At 46.9% G+C, this 18,528-nt stretch overlaps 1 protein-coding gene across 1 annotated transcript in view; it reads right to left on the reverse strand.

The window, feature by feature from the left end:
- Window positions 1-17,967, reverse strand: part of CNOT6L (CCR4-NOT transcription complex subunit 6 like) — a 601,922-nt gene extending 583,955 nt beyond the window's left edge. The window contains exon 1 of the mRNA XM_069626338.1: window positions 17,643-17,967. The gene's annotated coding sequence lies outside the window, so the exon portion shown is untranslated. The remainder of the gene's footprint in view (window positions 1-17,642) is intronic.
- Window positions 17,968-18,528: the final 561 nt, after the last annotated feature.

Raw genomic sequence — 18,528 nt, forward strand, 5'->3', positions numbered from 1 at the left:
AATCCAGTCGCCTTCCTTGACTTCGCCACCTTGTGTCTTTCTTCTCTGAACACTCCATATCTTCATGCGTGCTTTGCTGTTTTCCAACCACCACACTACTTCTGCCAGGTCTACTTAATCATCTTCCTTTACTCTGGTCAACCATGGTTGTACCAGTGTGGATGCTGCTCTCCTCCCATTCAGCATTCAAAACTGCGACACTTGGGTGATGCCGCTGGGGGTTAACCTATGGGCCGCAATGGCCTTTTTGACTGTTTTTATGGGGATCCGTATCGGAAGCGGTTGCTAACTGGATGGCTCCTTTTTATGGATCTATTTGCCCTCTCAAATAGCCCAGTTGCCTGGGGTTGGTACAGCGCAGCCTTCCTCTATTTTATGTTGTGTTTGTGCAGGAATGACTCAATTTCCCGTGACACGAGCTGTACTCCATTATCCGTGACAAAATCTTTGGGGAGACCTTCCCTCTGAAAAGGTAATGTGAGGACTTCTCTGACAGTAGCTGTAGTATGTCAAACTAATTCTGCTTCCACCCTTCAACAGGTAATCTACCATTACTATGCCATACTGATGCTCTGGAGCCATTGCCTCCAATGGTCCTATGAAATCCAACCCCACTGGGCCCCACGGTTTCTGGAATCTCCGTTGGAATCATCAGAGCTTGTCTGGCCTTAAAGCGTTTCTCACTGTTGAGACACTCCATGGAAGGCCACCAGTAAGCCTCTCTCATCCGGCGCCGTGTCAGGATGTTTCCTAAATGCCCCGAGTGGACCCTGCACGGGCTGACTCATTCCCACTGGTGGCATTACTTGATCTTCTTTAATGAGCAATCTTTCTAACTCTGAAATGTCTTCCGCCACTTTCCAATACAGCCCAATTTCTGGTATGGCCCTTTCTTCTGGCCATCCATTCCTAACTCACTCTCCAAGTCTCACCATGGTGGGGTCTTCACTGTCCTTCGTTCTAGTGTCCTTCACTCAACTCTTTTTCTGGGCTCCCGAGATCTTGGATAGACTACAATACATTCATCTTGCAGAACGTGGTGCCTTTCTCCGTTACCCGGTAGTCTCGACATGCAGTCCAGCTGGGCATTTCTCCACCCATCTATGTGGGTTTCTTCAAATGTTTATTCGTGAAGTGTACCGGCAATGCGTGCCAACCGGGGCGTTGACAACTTGGTCCCCCTTAGACTGAGCATATGAATGAGAGGCTTATGGTCGACGACTAGTTGAACTTGGTGACCCAGTCCTGAAGTGCTCCACAGCGGAGTAGTTCTCCTCAACCGTGGACAGGGATTTAGAGGCAAATGCCACTATGTGTGCAGTATCCCCATTCTTCTGGATAAATATAGCAACTAACCCACACGCACTGGCATCTGTGGCGATGACTGTGTCCCATGCTGGATTGAATGGCTACAGGCATGGTGCGGCCTCCAACTGCGTGAAAACTGCGTCTTTTTTTTTTTTTTTTAGTAGGCTTCTCAGCTGCGTCATGATTTCTGAAAATTCGGGGATGAACTTGGCGTAATATCCCTTAAGTCCAAGAAACTACCTCACTTGTTGGCTAGCTCTGGAGCATGACAAAGCTTGCACCAGGTTTGGCACGTATACCCCAGGAAAAAAATCTTGTACCCCAACTATTCAACCTCTTGTGCCCTTACAATGCACTTTTCGTATCTCAACGCGACTCTGGCATCCTGTAATTTGGTGAGGACTCGAGAGTGACATCATGCATGTGTTCATCCGTGGCATAGACCAGTAGATCTTCCTGGAACATGTTTCCTATGTCGCGCAGTAGTAAGTCCATCATGCGCTGAAACACCGAAGCTGCGGACAACAAACTGGCATCTTGGTAAACTGGTACGTGCCAAATGGGGTGATAAATGCTACAAGTGGCTTGGATTCTTTGTGCAGATGAATCTGAGGATATATATCCCTCATATCCAGCTTGGTGAACACTCTGGCTTCTTTCTTCACGATGAGGAGTTCATTTATGCTGGGGAAGGGGTAGCTATCAGAAATGACTTCCAAATTAAGGCTGCTGTGGTCTAGACAAACCCTCAAGTCTTGAGAGTTATGCTTCTTGATTAGGACAATGGGGCTCAGCCACTGAGGCTTCTAACGCCTCAATGGTAGCCTCCTTCACGATTTTGTAGAGCTTGGTTATGAGTATTTCCCTGGCTGTCGTTGGCACCGGCCCTACTTTATGCTTAACAGGGATTGCATTTGCCTTGAGCATTATCTCTTATACAAAGTTCTTGATTTTCCCTTGCCCTTCCGAAAACAGTTTGGGAAAGTCTTCTTTAACTACCGGCACTCCCTTGCTCCTGTACTGGGATCTAATTTGATCTTGAGCTTGACTTGATCATCCCCTCCTAGGACTGCTGGGCCTTCTTGTGTGAAGTATATTCTCGTGGTGGCCCCTCTCAATTTTAACTCTTTGATATACCCTAGTAGGTCTACTGACACCTCCAAATACTGTGGATTTGTGGCGCGCGCTGAAACTTCAACCGTTTCAGTGCCCATTATTTCTTTGTAGGTACGTAGGGCAGTATGGTCAGACCGGAGCCTTAACTCTCGTCTCTGTGCCGTTCACTCCAACTGTGCAGTGGGGCTTTTCCCTCCAGGCTCGTGAGCAGTTTACCATTAACACTGTGGGTCTCCCTTCTTCAGATGAGTATTCTCCTTCCTCCTTCCGCGTGGTGTTCTGCATTAATGTATGTAACTTTTCTATTTCGCCAGGGGGGAGGGGCGGTTAAGTGTGGCCGAGAGGCCATGAAGTAGGACATGTTTCCTAGAGGGCTCTTGCCGATCCGACATGATCAATGAGCGTTCGTTCACAGAAGCGCAGGGGCACGGTCCTTAGTGGACAAAGGTAACAGGCAGAGGACCCTGTGGAAAACAGCATAGCCAAGTCAGGCAAACAAAGGCTCACCTCTAATACACAAGCGCTGGAGCACTGGATGGGGAAGATCTACATCAGCTGGCAGTGAAACTGACAAGGTATTCGCACTAGCGGACCCGAACTGTAGGGATACCTGTCAAAAACCGGACAGCAAACGAAAAATGACACTGGAAGTCGTGTGGTCAGAGACACTGGGTAGTAAGGCTGCAAATGGGCACTCCCAGACTCAACATAGTTGGTGCATTGGAGGAGGGCAGGAGGGAGAGACTACACACAAGCTAACAGACTGCAGCGCAATGCACGGTGCATGCACTCAGACAGCTTGATCCCCCACGAGGAGTGGATGGGAAGGTCTTTGACGTTGACTGGGGTGCGTGGAGCTGCAAGAAAAGAGACAGAGTCCACGGAAGCGTGGGGTGCACAGAGGGCACCCAGCTGTTATAAAGGATTTGGCAGGTGTCACTGCAAACACCAATAGGAGGCCCGGGAGCTTTGCGGCGCCTGGAGGGGTGCTTGAGCATACAGAATTGGTGGCGGGCACCCGGCAGGGAGCCTTTGGTAGCGCCAAAGAACTGTTAATATGGAGTAAGGGCTCCAGCCACAGCAAGGACTTGTAACTCGACGGGAGGCTGGACAACAGAGGCAGGCACCGAAGGGGGAGCCACATTTTTCATAAATGAGGAGTAAGCAGTACAAACTAAGGAGCTAACACAAGGGCTCCCCTACAAAAGGTGTCACCGCACTAAGTTGACAAGCGCTGCTGGAGAGGCTACAGACCCTTGGGCGGGTCAATATGAATGCCAACCCTGGGCTTATATACAACAAATATTTAACAAGCACAACCACAGGTAGGCGGCAAGGAAGAGCCTTAATTCCACTGAGGAGCAGAGGACTGCTTCACCACAAAGCTGTAACACCTGGGCAGACGCTCCAGCCGTCACTAGCCCAACTACAGACCCCACTGCACCAAAATCAAGAGGCGCTGAGCCAGCACAGCCCGCATTACACACCCAGACTCTAGAGAATAGAGGAGACAATCCCAGCAGTTGCTGAGATGGCATCCAAACAACCCCAATCGAAAGGGAAGCAGCCCACCATGGACGAACATGCCAGGACATACCAACCAACGGATGGCGCCAGCAACAAGGAGAGTAGCCCACAGACAGATGCAGGACCGACGAGAAGTGAAAGACAGATCCTAAAAGCAATAGACGTAAAGGTCACGTGGGAAACTAAACTGGAAGCAGCTATGGCAAATCTCAAGACGTCTCTTGAATTCAAGATCGATGCAGTACAAGTGGATGTCAACCTACTGCAACAAGACGTCAAAGTGATAACCGAACGCACAAGCGAGCTGGAAAAAGAAGTTCAGTCAAACACTACCACCTGTAAGGCGAACGCCTCCGAGATTCACACACTGCGCCAACAAGTGAGCAACTAGGAAAGCAGGGCTGAGGAGGCCGAAGGAACAACGTACGCATAATAGGGCCCCCGGAAGGCTCAAACTCCACAGACTATATAAAAACCATGTTGCTGCAAGAGATCGGAGGAGGGGCACTCTCCCAAGGATTTGCGGTAGAGAGCACCCACCGCACACTGACACGGAGACCGGCCCCGGGAGCACCGCCGAGGCTGATCATCATCAAAATACTAAATTACCAGAACAGGGAAAGAATACTGGAGTACTTCGGCACCATAAGGAGAGCATCTGCAGCAATAACGGCATACCCAGACTACACGCTGCAGGTGCAAAGATGCCGACTAAACTTGGAGCAGTAAAGAGGAGATTGCAGGAAGCGGGCTTCAAATACATGCTGATGTATCCTGCGAAACTTAAAGTATTTCATGAAAACAAGACGCTTTTCTTCGAGACCCCGGAAGAAGCTATGGACTGGCTGGATGCACAGAATGGCCCGCAGGAGGCGGAGGAGCAACGCAAGAGCAGAGACGAGAAGCGAAGCATCGGCCCGAAACACGGAGGTGCTGTATATATAATGACAATGGGACTTGAATATAGCACTGCGTAAGCTTGGGAGGAGTTAGGATGTACAGGTGGCGGGCAGAAACCATTGAAGCTAAATGCAGGAGGCACAGAGGACCCGTCTAACACCCCACCAGATAGACTAGTTAGGTTGCTAGTAGCGTGGCAACCTCCTGCTGGGTTCCTAGCACCGATATACAGGGTAGGACTAGATGCGGGAAGGCCCGAGATCCAGGGATGGAGCTGGACTACAGTTGGGGATCAGGAGGGAGGGGGGAGTGTTGGGGGGTTTGTAGAGTATATGTTTAGGGATAGTTGTTAGGGAACAAGCTGGCACCCATGTGCCTTTGCGCAATATTCACGCCAAGTACACCTGGAGTGAAGGACAAGGAGGGAGGGAGGGAGGATGGGATACCTTAAAATAGTAACCTGGAACGTCAGAGGACTCAACAGCTATCTGAAGAGAAACAAGGTAATGATGTACCTGGGAAGGCAAAAAGTGGACATAGCCCTATTGCAAGAAACCCACCTCACCAAAGAGAAACAAGAGCTGGTTAAGAAAAAGTGTAGAAGGACCATCATAGGAGAAACGTATTCAGCATACACCAGGAGAGTAATCATTTGGGTGGCACCACATGTGCCCTTCCAGATGCTACAGGCCACGGTGGAGCCGGATTGGAGGATGGTAGTGATTCAGGGGCTGCTAGAGAACAGAGAATTGTGCATCATAAACATATAAGACATTATATAGTAAGATCAGCCCCCACATAGGAGCCGTTATATGGGGAGGGGGACTTCAACTGCACGCTGAACCCCAAAATGGACAACCTGCACACAAGACTAGATTGATTACATGTTCGCCACTCAGGAACTTGTGGGGGAAATGACTGGCTCAGAATAGAAGGAGAGAATACTATCGGACCACTCCCCTCTGGTTCTGACGTGGCGACATCAGCCCCCCAGAGCCAGGATCCCAACATGGAGGCTTAGAGCCGAGGCATTGAAGGACACCGCATTTCGAGAGGACCTAAGGGAGGAGATAATTGGGCATTTCAAAAATTATACAGGAAGCGTGGAGACAGAGGGTACCCTATTGGAGGCCTTTAAGGTGGTAGTGAGGGGGGAGCAGCCATATCCAAATCTAGAGGGCTCCAAGGGGGCATAGTGGAAGAGCTACAGGAGACAAAAGACATTAGAAGCATATGAAAAGAGGGGGCACCTCACAGGAGGATGCCGAACGTGTGAGCCAATTACAACAGGCATGCGCTGGGCTATGGAAGAGGCTATGCAACCTGAACTATAAAAAATACATTGAAAGACAACATGCAGGGGGGAGACAAACCAGGGAGGCTGCTTGCATGGCTATACAAAAACGAGACACCAAGAACAACAATTAGAGAGATAACGGGAGAAGAGTGCCAAGTCTGGAACACCCAGGAGAGAGTGAACAAGAGATTCCTCAGATTCTACAAACAACTCTATGAAGATACAGGAGAGATGACAGAGCAGGAGACGTTAGAAGACATTGGACTACCTAAACTGAGTCGGGAAGATGTGATTGGGGGGGCTATCACAATAGAGGAATTAAAGACCATGGTAATACATTTGCCCACGAGCAAAGCTCCTGGGACAGACGGTCTCCCCAGTGCATTCTATAAAACATATAGACAAGAAGTGCTTCCTCCGCTAATGGCAATGTTAAACGAGGCCTTCGAGAAAGGGAAACTGCCGGAATCTCTGAGGGAAGCGGTAATTATTCCACTCCTTAAACCTGACACGCCAAGCGCAGACTGTGGGTTGTACAGACCACTAACCATGCTAAACCAGGACAGTAAAATTCTTACGTCTCTGCTGGCGAATAGACTTAAGCGGGTAATAAATAAACTCATACACCCCGATCAAACCAGATATGTCCCAGGTAGAAGCATATCTGATAACCACAGGAGGCTCCACCATATTATAAAACACGCAGCAGAGGGCGACCCAAGTGAAAGATCGCTAGATGCAGTGAAAGCCTTCGACTCTGTAAGGTGGCCTTGGATGATGGCAGCCTTGAAAGAATATGGGATGGGACCTGGGTACCTGCGGTGGGTGAAAATGGTGTATAGCTCCCCAACAGCCAGGGTCAAAACGGTAGTGATAAACTCAGATAAATGACAGGGCTGCCCATGGTCTCCGATGCTGTACATCCTTGCACTAGAACCACTAGCGATCTACTTGAAACAGCAGTACGAAGAAATAGGGGTTCACACTAGAGGACCACACTTCATATCGTTGTATGTGGATGATATGCTGTTATACTTGCGGTTCCCAGAGGAAAACTTGCAATACATCTTGGAGGTGATGGAGCGCTACGCGACTCTTTCAGGCATAGAGGTGAACCCCAAAAATACATACATGTTACCCTGGGGAGGTATAGAGGAGACCCGCAGAAGAACTTACCCATCTTGCAGATAGCCTTGCAGACCAGGACATTCAAATACCTGGTGATCAATATATATCACACGATTGCAGACGAGCACAAATATAACACGAAAGGGCAGTAGAAGGTTTCAAGAACAGCATGGGGTTCTGGGCAAAGCTCCCCCTAGCCATGGTGGAAGGGCCCTTGCTCAAGATGGTGGTTCTGCCTAGGCTGCTACATTTTTTTGCAAACATACCACACATGTTGCCCAAACGCTTTTTTATTAAACTCCAGAGCTTATGAAGAGGCTTCCTGTGGCACAACTCCAGAAACAGAATATCCCTCTGTAAATTACAAAATACATACGACAGAGGGGGTATTAACCTGCCGAACTTCGAGCTATACCACCTGGCGGCCCAGTTACAATATGTCGCTAGGTGGCTGTCGGGAGACGAGAGAAGAATCTAGAGTCTAGATTGTTGACGGGCGAATGCAGCCCTCACTTCCTAAAATAAGTGATATGGCTACCCAACCAGAGATGCATGGGCGATCAAGATTGCTGAAACTAGGCTGGAAGACGTGGGACAAAGCGTGCCGAGTTATGGGAAACCCGACCCCAGGCTCCCCGCAGGCGCCACTTGTGGCGCTATGCGGGGTGGATGAGCAACTGAGGAAAGATTCATAAATACTGGGAGTCAGTAGGCCTAGCAACCTTGGGAGACATGTCAAGAGGGGAAGGCACTCGAATTCCAAACGATAGTGGATGAAACTGGGATACATACAGGGCAATATATAACATATACCAGAATAGTTAAACAGGTGAAGGAAAAGTGGTCCGAAATAGCACTAGCAGAACAACCTGATACTGCCATAGAAACGATGTAGATGTATGATATTTCGGAGGGAGGGCATGAAATATCCCGGATTTACGAACTGGTGATGTCCAAGGTGTGTAAGGAGCTGCTCCAATTGAGACGGGACTGGAAGGAGGAAGCGGAAGAACCTATGCAAGATGGGCAGTGGGAAAGAGCTCAGAGATACCATAAAAAAGGTGTCCAGGAATGCGAGGCTACAGCAGATTCAGTTATATATCACCCTTAGGGCGTACAGGACTCCTCAAAAGAAGTACAAAAATGCCCCAAGTGCAGGGAAGTGGATGCTGGGATGATCCATGTGTTCTGGCCGTGCCCAGAGGTGGGAAAATTCTGGGAGGAAATCAAGCTACGACTATCTGGAAAGGGAATCAAGCTAGATGTGGAATCCGTGTGGGCATGCATGATGGGGCGGGGGGGGGGGGGGGGGGAAAGAGGGAGGAATTCACCAGACCATGCAACCTGAAACACGTATGCAAACTCAAGGACCTGGCCTACATTCTGGCCTAAAAGGAGAATAGGTATGAGAGGTATGGTGGAACGATCTGCTGAAATGAGCAGACGCCGAGACAGTTGCATGGTACGAGGCAGCCAACAGCGGGGAGGATGATGAAGTGGGACCTCCGATAGCATGGAGACAGGATTGTCAGGATCCTCCCATGCCAACTCCAGCGAATGCAACACACCCAAGAACGGCGAAGGGGATTAAACCCAAGAGAAGGGAAGCCTGAGGAACTGAGGTGGAAGCTCGAGTTAAAGTGGAGGAAGGGGAGTGACAGTAAATAACATGCAACTGTATGCAAAAAAGCTTGCAACTGAAAATGTCGGTGTGATGGTTATGTTTTGTTTGTTGTAAAAACCAATAAAATGTGTAATTCCCTCTTTTTGGCTAAGTGTTTGGAGCTGGCACATCTGTCACACTTCAGTGGTTCTTTCCTTCCCCACTTCTCTTGCGTCAGTCACTTGTTTATCCTTATTCTTAAAGGATATCGCTTGGACCTCTGCTGGGCATGAGCTTCCTGCATACTCTGTCCGTCACCCTGTGGTTTCTTCTACTGCCCTTGCAATCTCTATGGCCTTTTCCAGTTGGAGATCCTTCTCCAAAATAAATTTGTCCTGCACTTTTCTGCTATTGGTGTGGTCTGTCAACATGTTGCACATCAATACTTCGGCACTGTTGCCAAAGTTGCACAGTGCGGCTAGTTCACACAGCTTGGTAACGTAGTCTACAGGTTCTGATGCTTCTTGTTTGGGTTTGTAGAAACGTATCCTGTGCAGCAATGTATTCACTTTGCTGGCAAAGCACTTGATAATTCTTCTACGGCCTCTTTGTAAACGTCGATGTTCTCATGCCCAGTCACCCCCAGCACTTTTAATAACATAGCGCTATGCCTTGCTGCTGTGCACCCAGCACCTCCTAGTGCTTCCAGGTTAAGTCGCGAACATGGGATGCCATGGTGGTCATGGAATTGCAGGCCTAACTGGGGTTTACAGAAATGGCGGGGGAGGTGTTGCTCCTTGCATGATGGTATGCGAGTTCCAATCCCGATCCTCGTGGCCAAATAGGATGTATAATAAATGCTGGATTTGACAACTGCTCACTGTTGTTACAGCAAATAAAAGTTAACACTGAACAGGGTTCTTGGTAAGTCCATAAACAAGGTAGGTAAGTGATGTATACAGGGGTGTCCTGTGCTACTCTAAGAGCCTGTGGCAGTCTTTTGTCCCTGCAATGGAGGAGCGCCGGGAGCACAAACTGCACCTGAGTGTTGGCGCATTAAGATAGTCTATTGGCGTGCTTTGCCGAGTCTCGCAAGACTACGTTGTTGCTAGTCTCGCGAGGTCGCTACAACAGTACTGAATATCATTACCAGAAGTTAACTGCACTCATTTTGATCAACTTCAGAAAAAAGGAAGGTCTGAGTCGACACGGTCAGGAATCACACCAGAATCTACACAGGAGCAATTTGCTCACTCAGCTACCCGCATTTGAGTGCTAAAAAAAAATATACATTCTGAAATAGCTCCAATGATTAAACACAGACTATAAAAAAGCAAAAAGAGCTTCAGGACTCCGACCATGGGCTCCTACGTGCATACTAGAGCACCCTACAAGAGGAGTTGTAATGACAAGGCCCATTTGTTGTGATTAGCAAACATTCAAAAGAGTGAATAAAAAAAATGCACAATTCCACAAATATTGACGTTAGCATACAGTGAATAGTATAATTAGCTAAACAAAACCGAGCACGATTCCACCACCATAGCGTAGGAAATATACGAAGGCAACCCTTTTTGTGCATCACCCCATTGGGTTTGGATGCTATGCATATAAATAAAAATGTAAATACTTTCTGGTTGGCTGAGCATCATTACATTCGGACAAGAGTGAAAATGGAGGAGAAAAAAAAATAATTAAAAAAAAAACCACACACAACACACCCCTCTCAACACGCACACCAATTTGATATCACCATTAACTTGGTGCAAGGTGAGAACGGCAAAATAAACGAACTAAACCGACATAGAAAAAAAACACCAAGTGCATTCAAATTCAAACCGAGTATATTTTTGGCTCAATCATTCAAAGCGGGAGGCTATTTATTCTTTGTTCTAAGTTCCACAAAATCGCTGCACACCCCCTACTTGCCAATGATCTGGATACCACAACCTAGCTCTTTCACAAGAGAAAGAGATGCGAAGCAAAAAAGCAAGACAAGATTAGCCAGTTTACTATCCTCTATGCAACACTTTAGTGTAATTGTCAGCTAGGATTAATGTACTTTATCACCACACAACATCCTTGCTACTCCCGCCCACTGGCGCATAACAAAAATTGAGTAGAGTGAAAATGTTGTCTGTAACGAGAACAAACATGAAAGCAACCGCCCCGTCCGGTATTAAACTCGCCAAGCCCGAATTACACCGCAGCAAAGTTTATCCTGCTGATTAGCAAAATCATAGTATCCTGACCAGCCTCCGTTTTAGAGCACCACCTATTAAAAAATAATAATAAAAAGTACAATACATATTAACAAAAACGACAAAATGAGCTGATTGGTCCGCCACAAGTTTCTTGTTTATTAAGGACCAAGTTTCTGCTGATAAAGACCAGAAACCACCACATTTCGAAGTGGTTTTCTACATAATACTGCGCACTAAAATACATATCAGACAACAAATAGACGTATGTGAAAGGATGTGAAAGGCCTGCTTGGACAGAGGAGCATCTCCTTCCCTCTACGAACCCCAGCAGCACTGCGAGACGATCGGGCTCTTGCCGCATCTTGAAACGCTTCCTGGAGGAGGCGGGCGCAGTTGCACTCACGTGACTTCTCACGCCAGCATCAAAACACAGGCATAACCACCCTTGCGGCGTTAAGCCCTGGAGGCACTAAGGGCTGGAGCCGCTGTTGTGCTGTTAGGCTGTGTGGCTGGACAAATTCAGGTAGGATCCTTCAGGCATTACTTACAGTATACTATCTTACGAACTGGAGAGTACGAGGAGCAATGCACTCTTGTATACGATTCTGAAATTGGAAGTTCTTATCTTTGACTATGCACAAGTTTAACTAAATGCAATATAATTATCTGCTGGATTTAACATCACTTTCTCTCTGACCGCTTTGCTGGTTCAGCCGCGAGACTGTGGGGCTTGCCCTTTGATCGCGTCCACACCTCTGAAGTGATACTAGTTAGCCATCTGGTCGGTTAGAAGCAGCCTTAAGGTTGGAACTCTACGTCTTACACTCATACGGAGAAGACAAGGAGGACACGTCTTTTCTTGACAAAACAACTCTAAAGCCCATATACAGATACCATAAACAATCCATGGGTGTTTTTTTTGTTTTTTCTTTTTTTCTCTTCTTTGTAACCCACATGCCTTATTATAGGCAAGGTGCGCAATCTAATTACAATCTTCATGAACGCAATAGTAAGTTCTGGCGCTCGAAGAAACAGTGTAATGACTAAAGTGAAATCTAAAAAGAAAGAACTCCCTGTAAAAGGAACCATCACAGATTTCTTTCCAACAAATATTCCTCTTGAGAAAAACTCTACAGTCATTGAAGGAGCAGATTCAGCAAACAACCCTGTTGAAACATTGCATGCAGTTACTAACTACGGCGCCATAAATAACAATTCATTACTTGATCTATGATTATCAATGCAGCGGGCTAGCACTCCAGCTCACCCGCGCCAATCATGCAACACTTCACAGACTCCTTCCCCAAGTGCTCCATCCTCACAAGGGGCCCACGGCATAAGGTTATCTGCATCTCCCAATTTGGCCCCTTTTCAAGAGCCCTCTGTCCTCGGAAGTAATACCGAATCTAGTAGGGTTTCTACCTCGAACACTCCGGCCTTGGCCGAACTACAGTCCTCAGTGGCCTCCCTTCAGTTTGCTTTGAAAATTTTACTGAAAATGTGTGGCCGCATCCTAGAGACTACCCTCACAATCGCAGCGAAAGAAGGAACTAAAAACCCTGTTGGGGCAGAAGAAAATTTGGATCCCAGTCCTAAGGACAAAGCCCTAGAGGCGCCTCTTATCGACTCACTACCCGCCTCTGAACCACCAGATGAGTCAGAAATATTCTTCTCGAAACCAAAGAAGATTGGCTAGAAGAGCAGCCATGAAAAAAAAAGCCGGGCACAAGCGCCTCACCATTGCCCGCGACGGCCATGGAAGATCCCAGTTGTCCGCGTAACGTGGCCCCTCCACCGAAAAAAAGTCTCCCTGAACACAGATCTAGCCAAGGCAGACAAAGCTGAGATTGAGGATATACAGAGAGTCTTAAGATGGCTGGCTGACTCTCTAACTCAAATCATAAACAAGCAATGAGATTACAGTATCGTCTCTTGGAATTGTAGAGGTTTCAGCCATCTATTATCGTCACAAGGATCGGCAGATATTCTAGCTGATCATCTGAGCATATGTCTACAGGAAACATGGCTGATCACTCCGGTGATAGTTACTGGATATACACTCTACTAATCCTTAGCCAAGAAGGGCCCCAGAGGTAGACCCTTTGGAGGGTTGATTGTGGGTGTCAGACATTCTGTCCAATCGTGCCATATTAACACAAGCCAACCTGATAACATCCTAGCTGTGGAAATGGTAGTCCCTAACGAAAATGCCTTGGTAAGAATATTACTGGTAACCTTATACAATCCAGTAGGTGCTGCCTCTAGAGAAGTACTACAAGAGGCAATACACGACCTACTATGGACTATGAAATCAGGGAACAAGTCAGTAATATTCACAGGCGACTTTAATTGTCACATGAAGGGCTCTAAAAGGCAGCACCCTCAACCCTCTACTACATCCAAAGGGACATATGCCCCACAACAAAGAAAATCCAGAAGGCACAAGTTGGCTACATTTTTTTTCTGAATGGGATTTGGAACTTATCAATGGAGGAACTGTAAGCGACTATCCTGGAAAACCTACATGGCATAATGCCTCTACCAGTAGTACCCTGGACTACATCTTTGTCAGCCCTAATATAGCCAGCAAAATTAAAGATATGAAGATCAGTCTGAACACTTGGAGCGACCACAGCCTCCTAAATCTTATCTTTGCGGCTGACCAGTTAAAGACGAACATTTGCCCTCTGGGCAATCTGGTAATGAACCAAACTGGTACGTGCATACGCTGGCATCCTAAAAACATTGAAAACGCGGCTTGTACAACACATGCTCTGTTACACTATGATATTCAAACCTTCACTGAATTGAATGCCAATGATCTAGAGATATGGATTGCAGCCTTCTCATCATCACATGCCACTACATCTCTTAGTATGATGATTCGAGATCGAAAGAAGACCTTACCCTTTGACAAATCTATCAGTGATGCCAAACGAATATTAAGGGCTTCCATCCGTAAAGCACGAACCACTGCCGCCGCACCAGATTCTGTCTCTGTTCTGAGCAGAACGCTTAAGAACAAATATCATGCTTGGATTAAGACCAAGAGAAGAACAGAGAAGTTAAATCGCTGGCAACAAATGGTACAAGTAGTATGTTCCAAAAATACAAAAAACATCTGGGGCGTATTAAATGAAATGAGGGGCCCTACTGAACACACTATGGTGAACCCGATAGGTACCCTGGAATGGTCTAAATTTTTGTCTGCCCGTAATTCTCCAACAACATCGGCTCAACACGACATTTGCAAAAAAGTCCCTTATGAAAAACCTTTCATAGTAACTATCGAGCAATTGCTCACCAAAATTAAATCATTAAAATCATCTAGAGCCCCTGGCCCTAATGGCCTTGTGAATGTGGTGTTTAAAAGCAACCCTGATTTCTGGGCGAGTCTGATTAAGATCCAATTCGACAACATATTGGAAACTGGCAACATTCCGACATCATGGCAAGCCTCCATATTAATACCAGTCTTTAAGAGAGGAAACAGACTTGAACCAGGAAATTATAGGTTGTTATCCATGTTGGACTGTACAGGGAAGCTATTTGCATCAATGCTTCTTGACAAATTGGAGAACTGGGCAGACAAAACCGGAATTTTCAATCAGTTTCAAAGTGGATTCAAAAAAGGGTACACGACCTCTATGAATTTAATGACCTTCGATTTATTGAGGACTCGAGCAAAGCTCAGTGGAAAACCCCCTCTTTATGCCCTCTTTATAGATTTTCGAGCGGCTTTTGATACTGTCCCGCGAGACAAATTATGGTCTAAACTGAAACTATTGGGTTGCCCAGAAGAACTTCTCTATTATTTAAGAGCCCTCCATCAAAACACAACGGCCAAGCTTAAGTTGGATGTCCAAGGCCACATGACCCCCACCAGTTCCCCAAAATTGTGGAGTAAAACAAGGCTGTGTTACAGCTCCTTTCCTATATAATGTATTCACGTATGATATCCCCATAGCGGTATAAGCAGTCCACAATTGTCCTCCTCGAATTGGCTCGGAGCATTGCTCAGTGCTTTGCTACGCGGACGATTTGATTATAATGGACCATACATTCAGCGGCCTTTTGAGATCGGCCAACGCACTTTGGGACTACAGATCATTCTTGAGGGCGGCCATTAACACAGAAAAAAACTCAGTTAATGGTATTCTCTGCAAAAACATTTCAAGACCAAAATTAGTTATCCTGGGGACAGAGATAAAATACACCCCCTCATATAAATATCTAGGGGTTGAGGTCGATGTCATGGGCGAATATACCAAGTGCATACGAACGCGCACCACCAGAGCTACACAACTAACAGCGTTAATACACAGCTTTGCCATAAAAAACTGCGGCTATACTCTGGGGTGTGCGCCAGCTTTATCTTCAGATCTTGGTTCCCATGGTCATATATGGCCTGGAGGCATTATTGCATATTAACCTGAGCTGGGTCCAAGTTATAGAAGGTAAATTTTGGAGGCGGATACTGGGTCTTCCCCAATTCATTCCAATGGCCATATTAAGACTGGAACTAGGGCTAACTTCCCTTAAAGCTACGGTACTTAAAAGAAGAGCTGAGATTCATCATAAGATGACTAACCAATCTACGAATCCTCTCTTAAACTTACTAAATCAAGAAATCTCTAAGGAAACAACTTACCATCTAAAAACAAGCATGGAAAAGCTGCATAAAGAGATAGGTTGGTTCCCTGTCTCTAAGGATATACATATCCCAACTAAGAAGGCTCTATCTAAACGTATAGATTTATGGGACTGGCTCGAAAATTATGATCATTTAAGTAAACTCACAAAGTACCAATTTGTGCAGTACAGACTCTACATCTACCTGAAGCCACAGTTGTACCTAAACCTGAGTCCCTCTAGTAAGCTCAAACGCTTCCTTCTCTTGCTGCGTCTGGATTGTCTTCCGGTATTAGCCAATAAGTGGATAGAGAAACATATATTACCACACGAAAGATATTGTCGTATGTGCAAGAACTCTTCCATCAACGAAACAGCTATACACCTTTTAACAGCCTGTCCTACAATGCTTGAAATATACAAACAATGTTATGGGAAAGTGGTCCATAATCCTGCCCACATAGAAGAGCCATGGTTTTGGCATCATAGCCTAAATTCAACGTCTATAAAAACTCAAACAGCGATGTACAGCATATGGCTGAATATCGAGAAATCTTTGGCGATAAGCATTTAGCCCTATAACAGTTAAATCACGCTAACGCGAATAGGACTGGGCAGACCTAAAGTATATACCACAAGTCCTAAAAGACCGCTTCCTTTTATTAGGTCTACGAACTTTTGACTTTTAATTTAATGAAACTAGCTGAAAGTATATATAGTTTTTTAGATCAGGAAAGGGGAGACACTGATTAGTGTAAATTCTAAGTAATATGACTATATGATGACAAATTAACTAGATCCATCATTGATAATTCGATCATAAGAACAACTTGTCTCGAATTAGAAACATATGTCTCCCCTTATCCCGTTTGACTTTGGCTTGTTTAATTATATTTTTTTGATGTTATATATCTGTATTTTATTCTTTACTATACATGTGTAAAGTTTATATTCTAAACTGTATCACATTATTATTAAATTAAAATTAAAATAGCACGTACAACTAAACAGAAAACTCGGACACGCAGACACTCTGCATATTATCACGTTCCGTATGATCTTCTCCTTCGAGTCGCTGCCGATGCAAAACGTGCACCAGACTGAGCGTTTATTCTCCTTTCTGGTTCGAACCGTTCGTCACGTTTCCTAGAGAATGAATGAATTTGTATTTGCCGCTGGTTGTGCAGGTATGTTCCGCTTGACTGACAGGATCTCCCCTCCTCCCCACCCCAACTTTAAAAATACCTACGGAGGAGGGATAAACACCTACACTGATTTAACTGGTATCAAAAACGACACAGGCTTTGTCCTGGTGCAACGCGATGAAAAAACCCGAAATGGTCACACATGCACATCAACCAGGACCGGCGGTTGGGACCACCCACTCAGCATAATATTGTGTGTTACTCAATCGAAAAGTTAATAACAATTGGTAAAATATTTGTAGCAGTGGATAGTCCAGGTGTGAGCTGGTAATTAAGAACTCTCTGATCCAGTGCCTCTGCTTAAAAAGGTCAACTCCATCAATGGCAGGGAAGAACCGTGCCAGGTGCCCCGATCCCAGTTGCAATGCCCACATCCTGCTCTAAACCCTCCAGCCTCAGACCCAGGACAAAGCAGTTAGCTATTCCACCTCTTTTCCATGCGGCAGTCTCCGCTGTGGGCCAGGGGCTTTGTTCTGTTGCAGGAGAAAATTCTGGAGGAGCAAGACTTGGGTCTCCGTGGTTTGTGCCCCCAAGTAGGCGACTACGCTGACAGAACACCGTTGGCAGACCCCCAGAGGGCGAAATTATTCCCCTGGGCCCGAGGCAGGTCTAGCCCAAGTGCACACACCCCGTGTGTGTCTGGTGACATTCCAAGCACACCCGCGTGCCTGAGTGTATAGTACCGATCCCCCCCATCCCTGCCCAGGCCTCAACGCTCTCACCTGCATTCAGCGCGCCGGGGGGGTGCTGCGGATCCTGGCTCTGCGGGCGGCTGGCAGGGGTTGGCGGGGGCGCCGCGCACAGTGCATACATGCGGTCAGTCCTCAGGCGGAGTGGTGAACCGGGCCCTGAGGTGGTACTTCGGCCTGGGGATGGGAGGCGTGTTCACCGCTCGGGCCTGGGTGCGAGGCCGATTTGCCGAAAGGGGGCGCTGGAGGAAACGTCGGCCGCGGCGCTTTCTGTGGGAGCTTCTTCTGCGGGGAGGGGTGGACAGGGGGTAGAAGAGGCGGGCGAAGGCAGCCGCAGCGTTCCCGTTGGTGCAAGCCTTGCCTGAGAGGGCGGGGAGTTCGTGAGCACCACCTCCGGGAAGTGATCCGACCAAAACAGTCTATTCCCCCGGACCCCTCGGCACCCCAGCGATTCCCGTGTAATTCCCAAAGAGATGAAGGCGAGCCAGACCTGACTTTTTCACTCCTCCATAGCCATTTCTGTACGCTTTATTTTCACTAACCGAGCGAGCGCTTTAATTGAGGGCAGCGAGGGTGCACTTTACGGCCGCTGCGGTTACAGAACAAAATCCTTGTGTTTTTTCCCTCTCGGCTCTGAAGGTGGGCTTGAAGCTAAACCATCACGGGTCCACGAACCCAAAACACCCATCGAAGATATCAGAATCGAAACCGCTCCAATATGGCCGCCGGGCTGGGTCACCACCTAGCCAAAAGCCTCATAAACAGGACATGATGCACTATGGAGGAGGATACGTTTATTCTTGCTCTTGGTGGAAACTGTAGGTGTGCTCAGCAGCCGAAGCAAAACAGGAAGTGAAACTAACATATGTTTTGGAGGAATTACGGACTTGTCAGAAACAATAGAAACAAGACTGTTTCA

This window comes from Ambystoma mexicanum, chromosome 6p, assembly GCF_040938575.1.
Source record: "Ambystoma mexicanum isolate Mex_15411 chromosome 6p, UKY_AmexF1_1, whole genome shotgun sequence".
Taxonomy (NCBI): domain Eukaryota; kingdom Metazoa; phylum Chordata; class Amphibia; order Caudata; family Ambystomatidae; genus Ambystoma; species Ambystoma mexicanum.